At 44.5% G+C, this 26,038-nt stretch overlaps 1 protein-coding gene across 3 annotated transcripts in view; it reads left to right on the top strand.

Annotated features, from left to right (window-relative positions):
• R3HDM2 (R3H domain containing 2) overlaps positions 1 to 26,038 on the top strand; it is a 921,072-nt gene that overhangs the window by 177,605 nt on the left and 717,429 nt on the right. For all 3 annotated transcript variants that reach the window (XM_086966594.1, XM_086966584.1, XM_086966589.1), the window contains exon 2: positions 2,696 to 2,766. The gene's annotated coding sequence lies outside the window, so the exon portion shown is untranslated. The remainder of the gene's footprint in view (positions 1 to 2,695; positions 2,767 to 26,038) is intronic.

Raw genomic sequence — 26,038 nt, 5'->3', positions numbered from 1 at the left:
ATCAAGCACTGATGGAATTAACACGACTCACTGACTCAAGTGCAATACAGGGAAGATATTGGGGGAGGCCTTCTTTGGCAGCATTAATATGATTAAAATACATCTACAACTCATTTATTGTTTGTACCAGTTTAACACCCGAATATAGCAATCAGTAACCAAAAGAAGACCAATTAACCTTTGCAATTGTCTGTCACTGCAGCCTCACGTGTGACATCATCTGAGCAAGAGAATGCTTTTAAAAATTAAAATCTGTAAAATATGCAGCAGATGGTGTTAGTGCTGTAAATCTATAATCATGTGGAAAATCAGCAACCGCAGACTCTCATAATTCCATTAGCGCCTGATTATGGTTAAGCTTCATTATTGTTGCGTTCTTTGTAGGCCACCCAAAACACTCTATGCGATTGAGCCTTGACCATGTCTATGTAAGTCAAACTATAGTCCATGTCCTGGCTGTTTGCAAACAATGTATTTCAAAGACCTGTGCCATGGTCTCCTCCCCTAGAAATCCGAGACCAAGCCCTTTTTGAGCAGTTCGCTAGACTGATACAGGAGCCCAGTCCATCTATAAAGACTAGCCTCATTCCACATCCATTGCCCACACGTGATCGGGCGATCTGTAAGATAGCATGCAGTTTTAGATCTCTTCAGTCCCCTGACAACTATAGAACATCCATGTTTTCTGACAAACCAGCACCTTGTTAAGAAACCACTGAAAAGCAGCCATTTTTTAAAGATATGCTTCTGTGTTCCTGTTCATTGAGGACCCGGCCTGGCAGTATGAACTGGGCTGTTCACACATTGGAGCAGTGTCAAGACTTACTTGCATACAGCTGGGTCCAAACTCAGGTGGCATGGTGAGCCAAAACAATGGGTTGGAATGTTACTCGAGCAATTGACTGTGGTTAGCAAATTGCCAGCATTCCTCTCAAGACCTTTTGTGTTGGATGTGGTGCCCTAAGTGGCAAGGGTATGCCTAGACATGGGTCCCATGCTCCCTATGCATTAAGAACTAAGCTGTACCTGAGTGTCGTTCTTTGGTTGCTTGGGTTTCATTTCAGGGAGGACCTGATTGGCAGTTTGGGCTGGACCGTTTCCATGAGGAACAGGGTCAAGGCCTTTTTGCATATGGCTGGTTCCAGACTGAGGTGGTTTGGTGAGCTAAATAATGCTTAGTTGAAGTGGGACACCCGTGATTGCCAGTGGTTAGACACATTGCAAGCATTCCTTCAATCAACTTTGCTGCGTTTTTTTATGAACACTGCCTGTAGGGCAGAAACCGAAAGATTGAACAGTAAATCTGGGATACTTCTCCGCCCCAGTGCACTGTGGTTCGAATCGATGTTTAATGGAGTGGTTTACATGGGCTGTTTTGTAGTGTTCTACCTCACTTCGAATTGTCTGTTTCAGTGCCATGCTGGTACTGTAAACAGCCCAATCCATCCAGTTAGATGTATCTTGATCTCCTTTGAACATGCTTGTTTATTGTATTAAGATGAAACCCATATCCAGGTTTTCCTTGGGCGCCTTTGCTGTTTACTCGTACTCTCCAGGGTGTGAGTTGCAAATTATGGCTCCAGTGCAAATGGCCAGTTGGGCGTGCTGCAAACTATGTGACTGCATCCTTGAGTTCCAACAGCGAGTTAAACACTGAACTTAAATTCAGCAGTGCGAGCCCTGCGATTATTACAGCGGATTAATTACTGTTATCCGAAGAAGTAAGCGGGCCATGCCTTGCAGGGCTTCTCTGATTTATGGTCCGCACGCAGAGTTATCGTTCTTGCTGAACTTAAAATCTGGGACAGGAGACTGCCTGGATACAATCCCTAGTGGTGGCCGCTCTCCCTTGTAGCCCTGCTGGAGATGCACGGATCTAAGACGAGCAGCATGGTCTTCAGTGTTGCCTCATGAATCCGCTATTTCAAAGATTTGCCGAGATTGGATAGGCCAGTGCCATTTTTTTCCTTGCTTTATTGCCAGTGCGAGCGATGGGGGATTATCTGCTCTAGTTAGTTGAGGTGATGGGTTCCGTTGATAGTGATGTAGAGAAGTAGAGAGATTCCGGTCAATGCAGAGCGCATGCTGCATCCCTTCAGAGTCGCCATTCTGTGACCTCCCAATACTGAGCCCTTGGCTTCAAATACAACCACACGTTCTTTAGGAGTCTGTTGTAGGTTTCAGCTCCTTTTTCTGAAGCATCAAAGAGCGCTTGTTTCGAAGCTTACCTATGTATCTACGTAAAATCTTTATAAAATGGGGACAATGGGATACTCTGCTGCGATTCCATGCATTTTCAGAATTCTATGATGATATTTCTATATGCCGTTAATATTTCGAAGCTCTCAGAATTGGTTCAAGCTGGGATTTTACAAAACTCACAAACCCGTAATCTCATCGAAGTAAAGTCTTGTACTCGAAATAGTGGATGCTTATCCCTAATGATGTCATCAGAGTGTGAGCAAAAAGCTTAAACGAGTCTTGAATACATCATCGGGCACTAGTGCCAATCAGTGATATCTTGTAAACTATTTTGTCCTCTGTAATGTAGTTACTTTGTATCTCCTAATCATTCACCAAATCCAGGACGTTTCTGTTTTGAATGTCAAATCAATAATTTTGAGACTGGCAGTTTTCATCTTCCTTTTCAGTTCCTTTCAGTACAAATTCTGTTTTTAATTGTTCCCTTCTCCAGATCTCCGTGCTCTTGAACGAGACGGGTGCAAGAATCTGCGTTTGGAGCAGCCTCGCTGCTGCCTCCAGAAGGTAAGTGGTTCATTCTGCTTTACACCGTCACTGTTTGGCTAACTTGCTCCCTGTCTGAAAAGTGTTGTAGAACGCTCCCGTTGGGTGTCTTGTTTAGTTCAGCCACACGTGCGACATTTGCAAACAGGTTGACTATAGATGGGCATAAATGTTTTTCACACCTTGTCATCTGCCCAAAAATATTCTGAATTGGAAATATGGATAGCTTAATGTTATGGTGCTGAGTAGAATAATGAACTGATCAGGAGGATCCTTCCAACAAATGCATTCTTTTGGGCATGTTTCCCTAGCCATGTCCCATTATTTTAACCAGTTTGGTGCGGGGTCCTGTTGCGTTGTGACGTTGAAATCAGTTTTGCTCAAATTGCAACTAAATATGATGTTGTTCACTCATTGATTCTCTTGTCGCTATTAGCAGTGGAAGTCTGGCCACCTGCTTAGTAAAACTGGCAAGTAACTGACCACAAAACTAGACTTTTCTAACTGCTGTGATAATATTGATATGTTAAAGTACTTCAGGCATGTTTTTTTGCTCAGAGCTATCGTGTTTTGGATTTCTATCCACAAGAAGCATAGATACTAAAGGGTATCCTGCACGAGAATACCAGTAGGTGGATTCATGTGCCTTAATATAAAATGACAAAGGATGTCCTTGACAATACAAAAGCTTTAAGTCTTAGCCTAGAAATGCATAACTATGCTCAATCACAGTCCCATACTCACATTATTGGGCCAGAAAGGCTGTAGTTCAATCACAGACATTGTTATTATGCATGTCTTGTGGTAAGATCATAATCCAATCTTTTAATAGTTGTCTGACACTCAAAAATCAAATCACAACCCACCTGTGTTACATATGTTCCAGAAATGTAAAAATAAAATAATGAAACAACCACTTCTGTCGCACAATCCCTATTATGGAGCTGGAGGGATTCAGTGTTATGGATTGAGGAAATCAGTGGAGCCATGTCTTCTAACGTAATGTGCTTTCTGTATAATGTGGCTTCACATAGAAAAGTCAAACCAGGTACAGTAGTCTACAATTCAATCTGTGGAGTTGTTAACCCTAAACTTTATACTAGGTGGTTGTAGACCAAATGCATAAAGATGATGAGTGAAGATGATCAAAGCAGTTGCAGGGAAGCTGTTGCCACAATACTACCTTTGAGAGCAGAAACAACATTTTGTCAGTTTACAAATATTTAACTATTTATGTATATGAATGATTTAATTTCCCTTTTTTAGAATAACAAACCTATCCACCTTCAGAGCTGTGCTTCAAGCCTGTGAGCGTTTTGATTTTTGGGGGAAGAAGATACAACCTTTTAGTGGGACTAATATGGCTGCCACTAAACGCATCATCATCAGTTTAAAAGCTGGACCCCCTTCCAAAGTCAGATTGTCGAGATTTCCCCCCCAAAATTATATGGTTATAACTTTAACTCCAGCTTCTCATTTGTGCGTCACAATCAAAATATCCAGCTCCCGTTTGTCTTCCGTTTATAAGGCATAATGGAGGGGTTGGCTGCTCTAATTCTTTCCTGTTTTTAACCTAGAAGATGCATGTTTTTCTTTGCCTTTTTATTTTCGATTTGGTGTCCTTGTTGGCTTACCATGTGTTTATTAAAATTGGGGTTCAGTGCATCCCTTATTGAAAGCAGTTCTCTACTGCAGAGCCTCGCAAGGCTGTCATGTTTTGTGTTCACTGTGCTCAGTTTAAAACGAGGTCATGGAAGAAGTGTCTCCTACCTATGTCCAAGAACGAGAATTCAACTTAAGAGACCTGTACTGAACTTTGCCACAGATAAGATGCTGTTGCAGCTAGGATTCAATACTGTGCATAGTTATGAGTCTGCGGAATCTGTGGAAAGCACTAACGAGGTCATCTTCACCATTCTTGAGCCTTTGGGTCAAGTGGTAGCAGATTATGTGTTTTGTTTTAGGGCAAAGCCTACAAGACAGCACAACTGTCTGGTTGCAGAAGACTTCTTCAGGACATTCTGAAAGATTGCCTGGGAATCCATTCCTCGCGCTCATCATTGGCTTTGTGGTTTGCTCAAATTTGTTTGCTTTCTGTTTGTTGCCTTTATTTGTTTAAGGCTGTCCAGCATGTCTTTGACCTTACTGTGGAGCATAGTCTGTTTACCTCCTGTCTGACTGGCTCCTTGTATTCTTCCACATGAGCTTTCTTTGTGGGATCTTTTCTTTTTCTTTTTTGCGCGAGGAACTCCAGGGAAGTGCATGTGTTTTTAGTTATCTCCTGTATTTTAGTTCACAGCAATAGATTGCTGTATTTCCTTGAAAAGGTTTCTTGTCTCATCTTTGTTTGTCTGATAGTACTTATCTCTGCCACTACCAAATGCCTGTCTGCAGGCTTGTTTATTTTGGTCATTGCTGTTTACTGATTGCATAAATACTCTTCCTCTGTTTCCTGACTATGCCATAGACCCTGGAAGTAGGTGAATGGGGGTGCTGAAACACCACCACAGAATAGCCATGCGGAAGTTCAGAAGTGAATGAGCAATAAACGGGCCTTTACATTTTTTTTATCTTGTCACTTTTGCTGTGCATTCAAAGACAGACGTCAAATGTTAGGCTCGGTCTCCCAGGGAGCTTGGCATTTAGTTGTCTTTCTCCACTGCAAGAAGAGGATTGATGTGTAACAATCTTGCTGCGTATGGGAATGTAAAAAGGCTGTAGGATGCACATTTTTAGTAGCACACAAAGTGTACATTAACTGTATTGAAGTGTGGCGAAAACAAATTTTTAATAGGATCAAAACAAATCAATACACTAGGTAATGATGATTTCCACACATTTTCGGTTGCACTCTGTATAGTTTTATCAATAAAACTGTAGGTGTGTGCACATACTATGGACTATTGTAACGCAATCGTGGCTGCAACAAGAATAAGTCATAAAAATAAGTAATTTGTCAAGAGGGGAAAAAAGAATCAGAAAATGGTACCCATGCACAGAGGCTTCCTATTTGTAAGTCTGACATCTAAAAGGGGAAGGATATACCTCCAAATGGTGCTCTGTGACTCCCACAAAAGAAAGGAAAGATAAAAACAAAGGGACTACCGAGAATTCTAGCCACAACCACTAGATAGCAGAATCCTGCACAGCATGTTAACCTGGAACAATCTTCCAGCCACAAAACCAATCCTACAGGTAGGTTGGCTTTTTATTTATTTTCCGTGGATTCTCTCTGCTATCAATAAATAGTAGAATATTTCCAAATGCATGAGGGCCCCATGGAAAGCTTTTTATAGGATAGTTTAATTTTTTTAGTTTGGAAAAAGATGACAAAATAATTCATCTTATGACACTAACAAGGCTCCAGGCAGACTAAAAATGTACAATAAATTAATTTTAATAATCAATCTTTAAATTCCAACATATCAATCTACAACAGTGGTGCTCATACTCTACTGAGTTTCTTTATTTTAGCACGCCCTTTGTTCCATGTTATAGCTAATTCAAATTCATAATGAGAGCATAATAGTTCCACCATTGCTCTGCATGTAGCAGCTGCTTATTAATCCATTCTTCCACTATACATAAACGGGCAACAGTAATTAGAACATAAAGTGTCTACTTCAGTGAGTTAGGTGTACTGTTCTTTGGCCCAAGCATGATACTGCGTACCATCAAAGCCTGATCCTGTAGCATCAAAATCTGATGCTGTTTAAGAGTATTGTTTAATCTTTCCATTATGTTAAAGCAAAATTCATAAAGTTTACTGCAGCTTGCCAACATATGCGCTTTGTCGGCATTTGACATTCTACGTGGGCAATTTGAGTTCACCCTTTTCCCCCACCTAAATAGTTTCAATGGAGTATAATATAAGCAGTTAACCACCTTAAACCTATGCATTTTTAAACTGATATTCTTCAGGGTCTCATGGGGGAGTGATTATGCAAACAATCTCTAATTTGGAGTGATTTGACTCCAAAGTTGCGATTACCTATTTATCCACCTTAGTTTTGTTGTGCAGTCCGCCTCATTTCTAGTCTATGACCAGGAAATATTTCTAACAAGTCAGTTTGTGTTCAGCAACCATCTTGTGGGGGAATTTTCTTTAAATAATTGAAAAACTGCTGATATTTTAAAAGCTATTATGAGGAAGCTCATGCCTATTATGCAAATTGCAGATGTCTGAAATATATAATTTAGATAGTTGTCCCAAGTGATAAATACAACATTGACTCCATACTTTGCCCATTACATCATACACATTTCAGATGATGGTCGCCCCAGTAGTATAGTGTACCTATTGATTTGCATGATTCCTGTCTGTATTAACCCCTTGGCTGCTGGGGGGGGGGCACGCACAACGCCCCATGCTCATGACGAGCTCAGCTTGTCATGAGCCACGGTGCTCATGGCGAGCTGAGCTGGTCACAACCACGCCCGTTTAATGGAACGCTCAGCACAGCAGGGGAATTAGCCCAGCGTGCGAGTGTTCCACGGGCCATGACGAGCTCAGCTCGTCATGAGCAACGTGGCTCATGACGAGCTGAGCTAGTCATGGCATGAGGGGTTAAAATCTGTGACCAAACCTTTTGAACAGAATTAGAAATCTTAAAGTGCACACTTGTATTAATTAGAATCTTTACTCTTAAGCAATATCATGTTGCTTTTCTACCTAACACAAATAGATACAACAGTAGGGTACCATCCCAGTTATTTGATCATAATTGTCAAGTCAAGGAAAGCTTTATTCGACTGTTGTGACAGTCATAAAAGCGCGTAAAAAACAAAAATACATGTTATCACAGGAAAAACACACATAATAAAAACAGCAATCCTAAAATGATAATAAAAGTTAGTTAATATTAAAGCTACAGTACTGAGAACCAATAAGGATCTCAAGTGCCTTTTTCTAATGAAGTTCATTTATCATAATAGCTTTCCTTTGAAAGAGTACCTTCTTAAGGAATATAGTTAAGGACCAGGCAGTTTGTTCGTCATCTAAAAACTGTAGTCTAAGCAGTGCTGGGCAGCATTGCCGCAGTTCCTGTTTTTTAAAATCGGTAAAATTCATGCTTTCCTCAAAACCACATAACATTTACAAAATAAAACCAAATGAATGGTGGACTGGGTAGAATGATTGTCACAAAACCTGTGACCAGTCATTGATTTTTGGGAAGGTCACAAGTCTATAAATAATATCCAGCCTGAACCAAGTTAGTAACCACCTGTCCCAGCTGCCAGGTACAAATGCACAGTAAGGTTCCATGTTAGAAGTTGTTCTAATTAGCTGGTATTGCCTTACTCTGGGCATTCTTATTGTGACCAGTTGCTGAAGACACTCCTTTCTTAGGGTCTTTCTAGAGATTGCCTGTATTGATCCAGGGTCTGTAAAGTGTTCTGGGTGTCCAATGTAGTAAATAAAATCACACACATACATTACCCATGGGATCTTCAAGGCCCCTTCCAGTTTTAGGCAGTCCTGTAAGATTCCCTATTTAACTTTGTCTGATCCTTTGTCCAAATCCTGTGCCACAGAAGAATTGGTTCTAATTTAATAAGATCAGAGATGAACGGAAGACCCAGTTCATCATGGCAGGCATTCAACGGTGAGCTGGCTGGCACCGATAAAATATATCTAAGGAACGAGTTTTCCACCGTTTATATAGGGTAAGTATTCACAAAATCCCATACACCGCCCCACACATTGTGTTAGTGGTGCATTTAGCCTTGTAAATTTGAATGAGTTCCCCTGGCGGCTTCCTACCTAATTTTCTTGAGAAAGATGCAAGGGTGGCTGTTATCTTAACAAGTGGCAGTTTTTTTGCTATGATGGCTTGAGCCCACGAGTTGCCTTGATTAAATAAAATGCCTAGGTAAGAAAATCTTAGTCTGTTTTAATTTTTGCCTGTCCCCAAACATGCTTTTCATTCTCTGGGCCCCCCTACCACAGCACATTGTGTAAGTTTTAGAAATGTTAATCTTAATACCAAGATCCTCCATAAAAATATTAAAACTATTTAAAACCCTCTGGAGGCCTAGTTGAGTTCTTGACATTAAAACTGCGTCATCCGCATAAAGGAGAGCAGGTATAGAACGACCGTTCACAGAGGCAAAATCTTGATTGTTCCTAAGGATTGCTTGGGACAGTCCATTAATATACAAGTTAAAAAGGAAGGGGGCTAGCACGCAACCTTGCTGAACTCCCCTCTTGACGGGAAAGTCCGGTGTAAGTTCGCCTCCCAAACCATAGCACACTTTTGCCATTGCAGCACCATACAAGCGCCTTAAAAAGAGAATAATGTGAGGATCAACCCCAAGAGCCCCCAAGAACTTCCCACAGCTTATTGTGTTTTACAGAATCGAAGGCCGCGGTAAGTGCAACAAATGCCAGGTAAAAACGGTCTTTCTTGGCTCTCGTATATTTACCCACCAGTAAGGCCACATTTAAACTCTGCTCAATCGTACCCAAACCTTCTCTGAAACCATATTGTATATCGGATAGGACCGAGTTCTCTTCTGCCCAGGCTTGCAGGCGTTCCAAGATAACCCGTCCCGCTACTTTGACCATAGAATCTATTCGAGAAATAGGCCTGTAACATCCGGGATCGTCTTGTCCCCTTTTTTTAAAATTGGGACGATGGTGGATTCCACCCAGGTCTTTGGCATAGGGGACATGCAGCTGGTGTTAATTACTTGTGTTATGATGGACCCCCACATAGGACGATATTAGACTTAAACAAACCCACAGGAACTCCATCAGGGCCAGGTGCCTTACCTCCCAGGCTCACCGACGGGGCTCTTTCGACCTCATCCAGGGTGAACTGTAAAGCTGCATAGTTAGTGGCCTCAGCTTACATGTCGCTAATTGAAGGGCAAACATTTGCAAGCCCATTGTACACTTTTGAAAAGTGTTTAGTTCAGAATTCCTCAGGTATAGCGATTTCTATTCTAGAGCCACCCGTGGATTGTAGAAACAGGGATTTCACTGCTCTCCAAAAAGCAGCGCTATCTTTCAATTGTGCCGCACTATGAAGGGATTCCCATGCTTCCCTTCTCTGGGCACTTCTCTTTTCCTTAAGAGCCAGTCTATAATCTAATCTTGCCTGTCTAACCTTGATGAGGTTTCTGGGCTGTCTATCCAACTCATGTTTTTGATTGGTAAATGCATGTGTACATTTTGTGGTGAACCACCCCTGCTCTTTAACCTTATTATGGGATTATATAAATAGCTCCCTGACCCCAGCAGTTATTTGCTGGAGGTACAATAAAATATAATCGTTAGGAGTTTTCACTCAAGCCGTTATCGAAGGCAGTTTTGCATTTTATTACTATCTCTTTTGTGAAGGCATCTGGATCAACCATGGACCATCGCAGGGTGTACCCATTGGTTCTTTTGAGTGTTACCTTGCCCATCAACTCTGTAGCATTATTGCGCCTAACATTCCTATGTGAAGGCAAGTTGACTTCTAGGTATAAGGGGAAGTGATCACTCATGGGATTATCGCCCACCATAAAAGAAAGCATCCTAGATGCGTGATTAAGTGAGACCAGTATATAGCCTATTGTTGTGGATAGACCTCTTCTGTTAAATGTATAGGTCATAGAAAAGGGTCTAGCCCGTAAGTCATTCGCAAAACCAAGCTCCGTACTCACTATCAGTTCATTAAGCATCTCCCCCATCACTGTATGACAAAAATGGGTGCTACACATACCCTCTTCATCAATATTGCCACAGATCCTACTATCCTCATGTGAGCATAGAGCACAATTAAAATCACCCACTAAGATTATCATTGACTCTTTATCGCTATTGTCAAATGCGCTGGCACATAACTGCTAAATAGTAATACTTAAAATCTGGGAGAGCCTAACCACCTTTCCTGAAAGGAAGTTTAATAAATTGTATAGCACAACACGGTTTACTGTAGCACAAAATACAATTATTAATGGCAGAATCAATAAGAGAATATAGCATGGGCGGGGGGGGGTTATGAGGGATTGATTTGAAGCAAATATAAACATTTTGGTAGAATGTTTTAATCTAATTACACCATCCATCCAGACTAATGGGCACTCGGTTCCAATGTCTTATACTTTTTTTTCGCTTGAGCAGAACTTTATAATTCAGTGATTTGGATCCGTTCTACATATAGGGTTTCACCTAAGTAGGTAGCAAGATTAACTATCTGGCAATAATATGTCACGTTTGTGATTCAGAAGAATTTGCATTTGAATTTAATTGTCTAAACCCAGTCAGGATCCCAAACTACTTAGTTTCGGTTTCTATTAGACTTATTGCTGTCATTGCACCAGTTGAATGAACTGCAATGTCATCTTCATACGCAGAAAACTTAACATCTATATCATGAATGGATATTGGGATGATTTATGAGCAGCAAAGCTCATATAAATAGTTTCAAGTACAAAGCAAATCATTATGGGGAAATTGGACAGTCCCCAACTTATATAGACAATTTCTGAGGTTTGGCCCAAGACCATGATCTGGGAGCTTGGTCTTTCATAAAGTACCCGAATATGCCTGATGATCTTCTCACTGAATCCTATTTTTAGACAGAAATGCTTGGAGACACGATCAAATGCCTTTATTGCATATATTCGTATCATAAACTCTTGTTTGAATAGAGCTGTAGAAGCATCAAATAGTGTTATAAAACTCTGGATGATTTTTTTATCAAATTTTTCTGCATATCCATCACGGAGTTTGGATGCCATTCATAGTCTTGCAGGATAATTATTTTCCTTTTTGATTTTCACCAGTGTCTGGAATTTCTCAGATTTCAGCTAATGAACTCTATCAGCAATGGGTTCTAGAGTTTGCTCTCAAGTCGCCCTCCAAGCCCACCAGGAGTTCTCTAAGCACATAGCAGTAGCTGTTCGACGAAAGGGCATCCTTGTGTATTTGTAGCTGGGAACATTTCTGTTGAGCAGTTTGGTGCAAAAACTTCGACACAACCTTCAGTCAATTCCAGGTTGTCTTCTGGACCTTGGGCTACAGATTAACTCTTCCGTGTCATGCCATTGCAATACTGTATTTTAAGTATGTGAGGTCTCTGAGCCACATTGGATGCTAGTCTGACAAAAGCTGTCCTAAAAAAAAGACTAAATGACAAAAAAAAATCCTTTTTTCTCTGAGACTGCATGTTCATAGTTGATGCTGGACTACATATGCGTCCTCTTCAGGATTGTTAGGAGGAATAATGGTCTTGAAAATTGGGGATCTATGATGAAATATTCAGGCATACAACAATGACTTTCACTGTGGTGCAGGAAATTAACCTGCCTCTGGGATTTTCTACTCCTAAACCTCCTTTGATACTAACCAAGTGTTCGAGTCATGTGTGGCTGTAGATGCACAAGCTTTGCATACATCTGCCCTCTAGTGTTGGGTTGGAAAGTGTGCAAGATGTTTTTCTTCGAAAACGTCTTTTGAGTCACGAGGTAGAGGGACGCCTTCTCTTGGTGATAAAGCGCATGAGCATTGACTCTATTTTTAGATGGCTTTCTTTCCGTTGTCTGGTTTGGACTTGTGTGCCTACGTACCAGGCCGAGACCGCTATGGTGCCCCGTTCGGTTTGTGCTCACCTCCGTAGGTTTTGTTTTCTTTTGCATATGCAATCTTGCATATAGAAATACAGAAAACGTCATCGCTCGTCAAATTGACGCGCTTCAACTACAGTCTTCAAGGGCCTCCCCCTTCAAGGTCTCCAGTTTATTCTTCACCAGGTTCACCAGAGGATGCCCCACTGGGGATGAAACGGCCACCTTTCTGTGTATGCCTGAATTGCCACACAAGTCCAGCTTTCCGTTCCAAAAAGACTCTTAGAGATTGTTGGGCATGTTGACGCGATCTGCAGTGTAAACAGATTGAAGACACTCCCAACATCTTCGGACCTCAAGATGTCCAGGACGAGTAGAAAGAACTTCCCCGGTCTAGCTGTGGTAGAGGAAGAGGCATTCTCTGTTGAGGGCAGGTATGGCTCCGATCTCAAAATTGAGATTGAGGACATTTCACTGGCTCAACAATCGGTGAGTATGGTAATCCCTGTCCCTCAGTCCAATCTCGATAAACCTAATAGATATTCAGTGCCTACCTACCAAAATGCCCTCACACCCCTGCTGCTTTCAGGCTATGGTCCGCACTGAAAAACTGGATTTGGACTCCTACCTCCGAAACACCATACAAAGCTTTCAACATCGTTCACCTCGGTTCCGAGTCTACCTTCAATATTGAGCTGACCAGCTCCATCTTTGACTCTGACCGTACCTTTGGTGCTGAAACTGAAACACACCTCGACTCAGAACCCAGGTTCGAAATCTGATCATGGCAAAACTGTGGAACCTATTCTCAACAAATTACAAGAAAACTGGATGCTCGCCAAAAGCAGGAGCACACCCAGTCCCACACAGGGTGCATTCTTTCCAAACCTTTGGTTCCGGCACCATCGCCATTGAAGAGACAATTTTCCTTCGAGGAGGCTATTGATATACCCGTCTTGGCCATGCAGAAAAAGAAGGTGGACAAGTCCACCAGACCTTTACTGCCTTCATCTCCACCTCTCCCTCCTCCTCCACCTTCTCCAACACACTGAGATAAAGATACCTTAGACATAACACCTCAAGGGTATCAACACTCTTACAGGGGTGGGTGTGGGGCAGGGGATGAAACTTTTGGTACACACCCCTCAACTGACCCCTGGACTGCATATGATTTAGACCCGAGAAATGGGAATTCCCTTGAACAGGACTATATAGAATGTGACCAGAAACAATCAAGGCCTAAATGACAAATTCATAGACAAATCAACAAAAAAAAATCTTTTGTAAAAGAGGGGAAATTTCAATTTATTATGTATACATACATGAATAAAATACACACTAAGGTATTACATTGAACACCAATAAGTAATTAAAAAAGCAGTAACAATAAAAAACACAAATATCATTCAATTATGACCCGCATATTTGGCACTAGAAAAGACAAACAGTAAGACATGAGAAATTGTACAATACTACAAGTACATTCGGACTCCTGGTTGATCACATCGATGTCATGTATATGAAGATCTATATATCTACAGCGATGAGGAAGTCATGAATTATACAAATATTGGAAAGTGTTATGATTTAGACCCTCCAGGGGACACAGATCTAGACTCATATCTTGCTCGTCCAACTGCTCCTGATGATTCCACATCTTACCAGGAGTTCATTAGTAGAGCCACTACTTTTCATGATGTCGAGCTACACAAGGTTCCTCTGGGGAAAGGACTTCCTTTTCAAAGCTCGCTCTTATAGACATGGAGCCACCCAATACCGCCCTATGTTTAAGGGTGTGTGGCGTCATACAGAAGACCTTTTTAAATATCCGGTTAGAGCCATAATTATCACTCACAGAGTGGCTAAAAAATATATAGCCTCTCCGTCCGACTCCATATACATCAAGGGACAGCTTCCTCCTGACTTGCTTGTTGCTATCAATGCTTGCAAGCAAGCTAACCCAAGCTGCCTGTGATGCACCACCTCCTGACAAGGAAAGCAAACTCATTGACGCCTCTGGTAAAAGGGTGGCAGCTCAATCCGCCAGCCATTGACATATTACCAACTCAATGGGTTTACGTGTAAGGTATGACAATGCCCACTGGGATGAAATGGAGGAACTCATCCAGTATCTCTCAGAAGAGCACAAGAAAAGGGTCAGAAGCTTCTCCCACAGGGCAAGCTTCTTTCCAACACATCTGTTATAGATTCAGTAGATAACGCTGCTAGGGGTGTTCAATATTGGTATCTTGCATCCGTTGCTCTGCATATTGAGCTTTAAGCCAGATGTCCAACAAAATCTATCTAATAGAAACATCTAGCCGCAGGTTCCCCAACTTTTGAATTTTCCCCAGTTGCCAGTCTGGATCCAGACATTTTTCAGCAGTGCCTCTGTGCCCCGGGGACACCGTTGTACTGTTCTGCAATGACGTTGACTCCTGTCATGACGTCAGTGGAGCCATACAAGACCCCTCCGGCATATGGACATCGGTTTCTTCTTTTTCTCTGTAACAAGGATCCGGAGAAGCGGTTCCTCCGGTCCTTTTTTCTCGACCTACTTCGACACTTGGTGTCAGTGGAGCACTGTGCCTTTGTCAGATGTCGACAGATTACAAATATTGTGGCTCTTGTAGCCTACATATCTCTGTAACGGACCTGCATACAATTTGTATGTGGTGTCTAGGTGAGCACCAGCGCTGAGGATTGCGGTTCCTGCCACAAGCTAAAACCAAAGTCGTTGAAGGAGCAGCGCTTGAAATTGATGGCGGCGCATGTATCGAACATTTGCAAGGTCGATCTAGGAGCCGAAGCCGGTCTGAAAGACATCATTCTCCAGGGTAGTCAAAAGGTAAAGGGCGGTTGAGGTCGCAGCATTCTTGGACTTCACGGCGTGGAGACACCGTCTCCCTGCGCTCCTCCCGCTCGCCGGCTGAGTAAGCTGTAAGTGACTCCGCACTGCGTCTCCCCGTGTTTCCCGACGCTGATGCATCGATGGGTCAGATGAGGGAATATTATGATTCCTTACACCTTATCTTTGGAACCCCATCCCCCTCTGGAGCGCCAAGGTGGTAAGTGGGGCACCGTCAGATGATTTGTACTCTGTGACGGTTGGTCAAGGAGTAGCCTTATTAAGACGTTGGATATGTCCAGTTCGTTTCAGTACTACCACATGTTCTCTGGTGAGGAATAGTGGTTATATCCTCAGTTCCATTTTTGTTTGTGTGTATTGATTTATATGACTAATGAAGATTCCCTTTGTTCCTGGCCTCTGAGGAAGAGCTTTCTGCTTAAGAGGCTATTACTATGAGAGGTGTTTTCCTGGATGGAAGCGGGTCTGTTGCATCTTCTTTGAAGCTGTTCAGTATGCAAGTTGCATGGTTTTCCTCTTCAGTGCTTTTTAAGAGGCGTATGGTTATGTCACTTGTTGACTGGTGTATAGTGACTCTTTGATCTACTCTTGGAGTGATCGGGTGCTTCAGCAAGTTGAAGCGTTGCTCTGACTCGGAGTATATGTTTGCATTGTTTGAATGCTACTTTGCTTGCGAGTTCTTCCTTTAAGGTAAAGGAACAGTGTCTAGTAAAGACATCATTATGACCTCAACTGCAGGCAATTCCTATCTGTGCTCCATATTGTGATGCAGTAAATTGGCAGCAAAAGGCTTATGATGCTTGGGTTGGACCAACTTGCCCCAAGACCAATGTAATCTTTATGGCTTGTTGTCCTCGACTTAGATATAGATAATATGTCCTAAGGTGTTGGGCCGTTTTGGTTGCCAACAAGGCTTTCAATCATCTATAAAAAGTCTTGAGAGACACTTTTATAATAGGAGGATGTTTTACTTTATAATAAACTCTACCTCCTATGATCTTCTTGATATGCGTGGTTTTGTTTTATCGGCATTACCTGTCTTTTTGAGAGGAATCATGACTGTTGTTTCTTGTGGTGTCAGTTCTTTATGATACCGTTTGACAGGCTGCTTTTTCTTACGGCAAGTCACCCAAGGTGTTTGTGACATACTACCCTTTTTTCACAGGGTTGTGTATTTTTGCTGAACCTCTTTTCAGAGTGGTCTTTTTAATACTGTGTAAACATGATATAATGTGCTGCTGTGTTTCACATAGTTGTTGGACTTAGTCATATTTGTCTTGTATTACAGGTGTGGTTGTATGTTTGTTAGGTGCACTAATAGGGGGGTTAACACTTTCACAATTATTGTAAAGCGCTTTCTGGAACTCTCAGTTATAGTTAGTTATTAGGTATACAGAGTATGCATGAATGTGTCATGTGTTCTACTTATATGTTCTTCAAAAATAAGGGAAAAGAAAGGCTTTAATCAAAGATGCAGTTAATTCTCTTTTTCTCACTTGCATTGGTGTTTCGAGCTTATCTGCGGCTTGAAGTTGTGTTCAGTCTTTCAGACTATGGCACTGAAGGCCGTATGAGGGCAAGCTTTATACGTCCTTGCGGTTATTGGCCAGTGAAATTCTGCGAATTGGCGGGCCAGTAGGAGTAGCTGGTGACACATTTATGTTTGTATATATATATTTATACCCATATATACATCTTTGTGGCAAGATGTTATACAATTGGTGCATTTGAAGAATATGAATGCTCATTTTGTCCAAACTAAATTATTTATACCAAGAGGTGGTGATCAGCTTTCCTTTGGGGAAATGGGTTCTGAAAGTCCTTCTTTGGGATTTTTTCAGGACAATTCGTTCTCTGATTTTCTTTTCGATAATCACTTTTATTGATTTGATAAAAGACAGCAAAGAAAAACGATACCAGCTCTTAGTACGTTTGTAAGTACAAAACGTTGACAAGAGATTAGTACCACAGCATATAAAGTGCGACATACGAGCAGAAATTAACAGTGCCTTCGCCCAAGTCCATAAGTGATATTCTGGGGTGTTCAATCTTCTACCACCCGACCCAAATGCCCCACATTTTATGAAACTTCTTCGGGCATCCTCTGGCCGCATACATGGGTCGCTCCTGCGCAGTGCACCAATCCACCCCCCTGCGCCAACGCGCTATGGTGGGAGCAGTTGAGTTCAGCCAGTTGGCTGCAGTATCCCTTTTGGCCACCATCAGTCATGTTTAAAAAGGTTTCTCAGCTCCGGAGCTATCCAGTCCCTTGGTAATACCCAGGAGTATGCTCATCGGGCTAAGGGGGTCTCCCAACCCAGGACCTCAGTGAGTTCCCCTGTTACTGACTCCCAATAGAGAGTAATCGTGGGACAAAGCCATACCATGTGGTAAAAGCCAGCCTGGGGGTATCCGTAGTGGGGACAGGATGCATCAGGTCGGAGCTCAGCGCGATGAAGACGCAATGGTGTGAGTGAGGCATCGTGTAGATAGTATATTTGAACTAGTCAGAGCTGCGCTGAGGCTGTGACCGTTTTGGGAGCCATCAGCACACAGATAGAGAATTGGGGGTGTTATTTGTGTGGGAGCGATAAATGCTGGAGATCCCACTATTCCCCAAATTGACAGTCATGACCTGGGCTTTCATTGTACTATATTCGGGCAAGGAGGTCCCCTCTGAGATGTGAGCGTGGAGTGCATGGTGCAGCTGCAGGTAGCGGTAAACCTGGGAGGCGTGGAGGGAGTACCGAGTTTGCAGGTCCGGAAAGGCACGTATGTGGCTTCCACCCCAGACATCCTCAAGTTGTGAAATCCCAATGAGATCCCAACCTCTAAAGCCAGAGAGTGGTGACGTCCCGGAGCCACATTCCGCATCACAGTGGGATATATCGGGTAATTTGCCCGACCAGTGGGTGTGGCGCAGGGAGGCTCACCAGGCCAGAAGCACCCCGTGTGTGACCTCAGGCAGAGTGTGGGAGATAACTATCCCTTATAGCATCCCCTGAATGTTGGAGAAACCCAAGTTATGCAGCTCCAGGCGGTATGCCAGGTCCGACCAGCCACCATTAAACCAGTCCTGCACGGTAAGAAGCAGAGTTGCTAAGTAATATAGATATAGGTTCGTCATTCCCAGACCACCGTCAAAGGGCGGGATCCGGCACTGGGTGAGGGCCAGCCTCGGTCTCCGACCTCCCCATAAGAATTTGGTGGCTAAACTGTCTATTTCCTGGAACCATGACCGTGTGAAGGAGATGGGTGTGTTCTGGAGCATATAGAGACATCTTGGCAGAACCATAATTTTTAAAAGGGCTATTCTGCCCATAGGGTTCAGTGGCAGTGTTTGCCATTTAAGGAGGTCAGCGTGAACCAGTTTCACTAGGGGATTGACATTGAGGGACCATGCGAGGTCAGGAAGGAGGGCCACCCAGAGCCCCAGATATTAGAACGACTGCCGCCGAAGGGCAATCGACGACTGCCAATCAAAGCACTCTCTCGAAAGATGGAGAGGGACCAGGACCGATTTGGCCACATTAAATCGGAGGCCAGAGATTCGTTCAAAGAAGTGTAGGGCGCGGAGGCACTGAGGTCCCCATCAAGCTGGATCTGACAAGAATATCAGAATGTCGGCGTCAAGGGCAATCTTATCCTCTGCCAGGCTCGGCCATCTCCATCCCGTGAGAAGTGGGTCAGTGCGAATAAGAGAAGCAAAGGGCCCCATCGGTAGCGCGAAAAGGAGGGGTGAAAGGGGGCACCCCTGTCTTGTGCCCCTCCTGATGGGGAAGGGGTGAGAAAGGGCGCCATTGACCCTTACCTGGGCCCATGGCTTACAACAGAGTGTCCTGACCAGGTTGCGAAAGGAGGTCCCAAAATTCGTCTCCGACAACACTGCCTCCAGGTATTGTTAGTCCACCGAATCAAATGCTTTCTCGAAGTCCACGCGAAGCAAAGAGAGATAGGTTGTCAATTGTTGCCGATTCGCGAGAGCAAGGTGGAGACGTCGAAGGCAGTGCCTGGTTCCCTGGGAAGGCATGAATCCACCTTGGTCTGGGTGAACCAGCTTATCCAGATCAGGACGTACGCAGTTAGCCAAGACCAAAGTGAATATTTTGAGCTCGGAATTAATGAGGGAGATGGGGCGGTAATCAGAGCAGTGGGTCGAGGGAGGTTTAGACTTCGGAATCACTACAATGGTGGCCAGGTCCGTCTTGGGACGGAAGGAGCCGTAGTCAGCAGCTTCATGATACGCTGGTTCCCCACCTCTTAGAGGTGTATCTCGATAGGACGCATAAAACTCCTGCGGGAGTCCGTCTGGCCCCGCTGTCTTACCTGCGGCTATGCGTCAGATGCCGTCATTAATTTCTTCTGGGGAAATCTAAAGATCTAGTTCCTCTGCCTCTGATTCACTGAGCCGCGGAAGGGGGAGCGGTTCATGCTGGAGGAGTTCCAGGAGTGTGAGATCTGGAGGCTGAACAGAGTAGAGTAGCGTAGTATGTGGCAAAGCACTGGGCCACCGCCAGGGGGGTCCGTTGGAACTCCCTGTGTGAGTCAATCACCTCAGGAATGATACGGTTGGCCATATGGTGGGTGGCCAAATGATGTAGACCCATACACTCGTGCTACGGAGGACCTCCACAGCAGCTTAGCAGCCTCCAGTGAGGACTGCTTGATCTCGTCCCTCAGCAATGCCAGTTTCCGATCCTGAGACTCTGTTCTTTCCCCCGGAGGTTGGGCTTCAAGCAGGACAGCCTGGGCCTCCAGAAGTGTGAGGCGGGAGTCCTGTTTCGTACGCTGGAGTTTGAGTTGGCCTTTGACAAAGCTGCGGATGGTGGCCCTACTGGCCTCCCATAGAGTGCTAGAAGAGGAAACCGAGCCCTGATTAGTGGAGAAGTAATGACGGAGCTCTTCCCTATCTGTTTCTGGAAGTCTTTATCCTGGAGGAACCAGGCGTTTTGCCGCCAAATCGGGCGCTACGACGCCGGGAGGTTTCCCATCTGCATAGATACTGGGGAGTGATCTGATAAGCTCCTGGGAAGGGTGGTGATGGCCTGAATTGTCTGACAGGCCAAGGCCGGCAGGAAGAGATAATCAACCTGGCATGTGTGCGGTGGTAGGCTGATTTATAAGTGCACATTAGAGTCATCGGGTGCCAGAGCCTCCAGATCCTTCAGGCACCTCCGAGGCCAAGAGTAGCAGCCCAATTCGAAACGAGGGCGGACTGTGTAACTCAGGGGATAGAAGGGTCCACATCAGTGTCAAGGCATGGGTCCATAACTGAGTTGAAGTCAAACCCCCCCTCCCCCCCACAAACACAACAGTCGTCCTCGGGGTAGGGCAACTACTAGTGAAGCGAGGCGCTGAAGCGCGGACGACAGCAGAGAATGGGGGTGGGGTGGTGGGGTGGGGGGTGGAGTATACAACGATTAGATTCAGGGACCGGTCTCCAATGTTCCCTTCCAAGATAACAAAACAGCCCCCAGGGTCATGTATTACTTTACGCGCCACAAATGGAAGAGCGCGACGTATCAGGACTGCCACCCCTCATGATCCTCTGGTAAAACCAGAGAGCCAGATCCCACCATACCCATAGCGCACCAGAAAGGGACAGTGGTTGCCTACCTGGTGGGTCTCCTGGAGCATCAGTACGTCCACAGTGTGTCGCTGGGCATATCGCAGGACCGCAGTGCGCTTGACCTTATCTAAGAGGCCCTTAACATTCCAGGACATTTATATGGAGCGATGCCATTCCAGTATAGCTGTCGGACATGGGGAGACTGGGCGAAGGGTCGGACACCCGGCTTGGGCTATGGGCACGGTGGTGTATTTGTGCTTGGTAGCGGGCGCAAATTGACAGTGTCTATCACTGTGTGCTCGCTTCGCAGCTCGGAAGAAGTGCTGGTGCAATAAACAGGAACAAACAATACAACTCGGGACAAGTCACCACTCCCCAACCCAGCCCCCACCCTATACTTCAGGAACGGAAGCATTGGTCACCCTAACAGTGAAGAACTAAGAGAGAACCAAACTAAAATGCTTGGGAATGGGAAATTGTGGAGGACCCCTCCTCATAGCATGATGTGCTTAGGCGTGTCCATTGGCAATTGAAGTAGCGATGAGCTGGTGCGCAGTCTCTGGCAGTGGAGCTAGAACCAGCAGGCAGAGGTGAACCCATGCTGGGCCCGTAAGAAGCGTCGGGCTACGAGAGAGATCCGTATCCGGCAGGTCCAGCAGTGATGGCCGAAGCGAGGCACCCCCAGAATCCGAGCGGCCGGAGGAGCCAGATCACCGTATGACTAGGGACCCCCAGGGTCACCAAACACCAGGGTCTCCACATCAGCTACCTAGAGTTTCAAGCTGTTCGCCTAGCGTTGAAAGCATTCACACCTTACCTAATCGGCAAGGTTGTCTTAGTCTGGGCGTTCAATATGACAACCATGTACTATTAACAAAAACAGGTGTGGGACAAATTCTCTACAATTATCACGGCTATCTCAGATCATTTGGTGTTGTACTCTACATCACAACATTCATTTCTTAGTGGAACACATCCCAGGAACAGACAAAGATTTTGCAATTAATCAGGCTGCTGCAACAAGTCCATACGTGGATCTCCCTGCCTGAGTCCTCCTCCCTTACTTCTACAAGTGTAGATCCCCACAAATAGATCTGTTTGCAACAGCAAACAACGCAAATTGCCCAGACTTTGCCTCAAGGTTCCCCCATCCACTATCGAAGGGCAGTGCTCTATGGATGAATTGGTCAGGAATACTTGATTACGCTTTTCAGTCACTCCCTCATCTTCCATTTCTGGTTCGGAAGCTCAGGAAAACATCTCACACTCTTACTAGTGACTCCCACATGGGCCCGAGAGCCTTGGTTCACAACTCTACTAGAACTATCAGTAATTCTCTACAAAAAGCTTCCCCTCAACCCAGACCACTTCACTCCGAACCATGGAAAAATCAGGCACCCCAATCCAAAGAGCTCATCCTAGCAATTTGGCTCCTGAGGTCATAGAATTCGGGTATCCCAGTCTCTCACCTGAATGTATGACCATTCTAAAATAAGCTTGCAAGCCTACTATTAGAGCATGTTATATAGCTAAATGGAAAATATTAATCTGTTACTGCCATAATAAGAATATCAATCCATTTAGTGCTGCAGTACAAAACATGGTTTGTTACCTGCTGTATCTACAGCTCTCTGGCCTTGCATTCACATCCATACTTACATCTGGCTGCAGTGGCTGCCTCTCTCCAAAATAGACAACTCGTGTCTTTGTTCAAAGTACCACTCATCAAAGCCTTTATGGAAGGTGTTAAGCGGGTTTCCTCCCCAGGTGCCACTTGCCCCTACCAGGAATCTTCACATAGTTCTCACAAGACTTATGGGTCCACTATTTGAAGCACTACATAACTGCTCCTTGTCTTGGAAGGTAGCTTTTTTTTAATTGCCATTACTTCACTTAAACGTGTTAGTGAGCTTCAGGCACTAACCTTAGAAGAGCCTTTCTTCCAGTTCCACAGAGATAGGGTGGTCCTTTGCACCAACCTAAAATTCCTTCCAAAGGTGGTCTCTCATTCCTACCGTAATCAGTTGAGTTGCCTGTGTTCTTTCCTCAACCATACTCAGTTGGGGAAAGGCGTCTCCATACATTAGATGTTGAGAAGCCCTTATGTACTACATTGACAGAACTAAAGACTTTTGCAAAACCAAACGGCTCTTAATTGCTTTTTCGCCCCTTCATAATGGAAAGCCCATATCCAAATCATAAAACAACAAAATAGATGCCAGTACCGTGAACACTACTAAACTAAACTCCATTATCTCACACAGAGAATTAAACTGGGTGCGGGTTCAAGCAATTTTTTAGAATTGATCACTGTTTATTTGTCATATAATTTTTTTGAAATTTTTGTTGGTTATTTATTCACCAAACATACACAGAGGAAATTACAAAAACGAACATTACATACAATAGTTTTGATAAAAATGACAGCCTAAAAAATTGTGCATAAATGACAAAACAATCAATCAGACATGGTTGATCAACATCAGCATTCCATTCTTGCACTCACACACAACACAAACATACAAATCAATATTTACAATTCCAATGTCACAAATTAGGAATTTAAATGTACACCAAAGAAACCTGTTTGATTTACTCAAAAGATATTAAAGAGTATCTTAAACGCAATTTAGTGAATAGAGATCTTATGGTGTAAACACACGGTCTACACGTTTCGAACCCCTGACAGGTTGGGGGGGTTCTCATCAGGACCTCATAACTTTGCAACGAGTGGTGTGCAATAATTACTCAGTAACCGGACGTTGAAAATTTACAGCTGCACAAAAAGTCTGTGTGTTATTTGTAATTGCTCTGCATGGGGTGGATTGGATTGCCAAGATTAAATCGTGGACTTGAAAGTTGTTGTTAATCCGCCGCGTTAAAGTTGGAGGTCCAGGGCAAAGTCGGGGACCTTCGGGGAGGTAGCAGTCTCCGGAATACTTGTCCGCGTATGAGTCGCAAGCAAACAGCTCTCCGACTGGCGTCCTGTTTATGCGTTAAGTCGCATTATCACTCAATTTACTAATCAGGCATTACCAGGTGGATAGTTCAATGCATGCAGACCTGTTGCGCTAAAGCCAAAAGGACTTTACCTACATCCCCTAGAGCACACTCTTTTTGCAAGATGGGGGCTTCTATGGCTTTCCTGAGCAATATCCCACTAGTTGATATATGCAAAGCAGCTACATGGTCTACACTACACACTTTCACTAAACAACATTGTGTTGATGTTTTAGCATGCTAACAAGCAAATGTAGGTCTTGCAGTTCTACGGTCACTCTTTCAAACAACTGCAACATCCCATTGGTTAGCCACCACTTTTGAGGGCGCTACTTTTTAGTCTATGCGAAGCATGCGTATCTACAACCACACATGCCTCAAACAGATTGTTAACCTGTGGGCATCTGTTCTTGGCATGTAGTTCTGTAGATTCACTTGGGTCTATTTGGGCAGCTGGACAATCAGTCTGGCTGCTGCGTTCTGTATCATTTGAGGTCTTTTCATGAGTTTGCTGGGGTGCCCGCCTAAAGTGTGTTGCCTTAGTCCAGACTGCTGGTAATGAGGGCCTGCGTCACTGTTTTTCTGGTGCTAATGGGGAACCATTTGAAGGTTCTGCGGAGGATTTTGGAACAGCCTAAGGCGACTGCGTTGACCTTTCTTTTCATGGAGAGTTTGCTGTCCAGAATGATGCCGAGGTTACGGCCGTGCTCTTTCAGGTGTAGGCGTGGTTCCGCTGGCAACCAGGCGACATTCCAGATGGCGATCTGACTGACGAAGATCAGCACTTTAGTTTGTCCGTATCGAGCTTCAGACAGTTGTCATTCATCCAGGCCGAGATGCTCTTCATGCAGTTGTGGAACTTGGACTTCGTGGTTGTGGAGTCAGCTGAGAGCGAGAGGACGAGATGTTGTGGATTCTGACGATGTCGGCTAGTGACGTCATGTAGATGTTGAAGAGGGTTGGACTGAGAGACTAAACTTGAGGGACGCTGCAGATGGTGCGCTTGGGTTGTGAGGTGAAGGGAGTGAGGCAGATTCTCTGGGTGCGGCCTGTGAGGAATAATGCCATCCACCTGAGTGTGTCCTCTTTGATTCTGATCCTGTGTAGATGTTTGAGTGTGTGGTGGGAGACTGTATTAAAGGAAGCGGAGAGGTTGAGAGATCAGTGTGGCCTGTTCTTCTCTGTCGAGTAGGGTCCGGATGTCATCTGTTGCGGCAATCAGGTCTGTCTCTGCTGTGGTTGGCTCTTAATCCTGATTGGGAGGGGTCCAGCTGGTTGTTTCTCTCCAGGTGTTTGGTGAGTTGGAGGTTGATTGCCTTCTCTAGGACTTTGGCGGGAAATTGGAGTAGCGAGATGGGGCGGTAATTCTGGAGATCGCTTGGGTCTTTTGAGGGTTTCTGAGGAGGGGTTCTGACTTCCAAGTGCTTCCAGATGTTAAGAAATTTGGCTGTAGGCAGAGGTTGGAGAGTTCTCCTGAATGGATGGTGGTAATTAAGGCAGTAGTGTTTTGTGTGTGGAGCTGTTCCCATGTGGTGAGTGGGTGGTCAGTGGAGGTCTTTGTGGGAGTGGGGAGACTGGAGAAGTCGGTTGGTTGGGGGGTGGAGTGGGGGGGGGTCGAAGTTCCTGTAAATGGTGGCTATCTTGTTGTGGAAGGGTTCTGCTAGAGTGTTAGAGTTTCTGTGAGGATTATTGAGTTTTCGGTGGCTAATGGGCAGGTGAACTCTCTAACAATGGTTAAAAGTTTCTTGGTCTGGTTGGCATTGGCCTCGATGACGTTTGTCAGGGCCTTCTTTTTGCTGCCTTTCAGTTGGTGGTGGTAGTTGTTGAGGGCAGACTTAAAGGTGTCTTTTTCGCTGTCTTTTCTGATGGTGCACCATTTTCTTTCTAGTTGTTTGCATCTGCATTTATCTGCACTGTGTTCAGTGATGTGCCAGCTTGCATGTTCGGTGGATCTGTGCTTTTTTTTGCTGGTTTGGTCGGTGCGACCTTGTTGGAGGCACTGGTGATCCAGGCGTTTAAGTTATATACTGCCTGATCTAGGTTGGTTGAGGCGTCCGGCTGGGTGATGCTGAGGGCATCGGTCCATTGATGCTGTGTGACTTTGGTGCAGCTGCGTAAGGGGTTGGGGGCAAGAGGGGGTGCAGGTGGACTAGCGAGGATGAAGCGTACAGTAAAAAGGCCAGACCAGGTGAGTTCCGTGGTGTGGCTATATCTTACTCTTTTGCTGGACATGAAGACAGCGTCCAGCATGTGTCCTGCTCTGTGCGTGGGACCGGAGCCCAGCTGCATGAGGCAGA

This window comes from Lissotriton vulgaris, chromosome 1_1 (genome assembly GCF_964263255.1).
Source record: "Lissotriton vulgaris chromosome 1_1, aLisVul1.2, whole genome shotgun sequence".
Lineage (NCBI taxonomy): Eukaryota > Metazoa > Chordata > Amphibia > Caudata > Salamandridae > Lissotriton > Lissotriton vulgaris.
The sequence above is the reverse complement of the archived record's forward strand: the minus strand, read 5'-3'. Positions and strand labels throughout refer to the sequence as shown.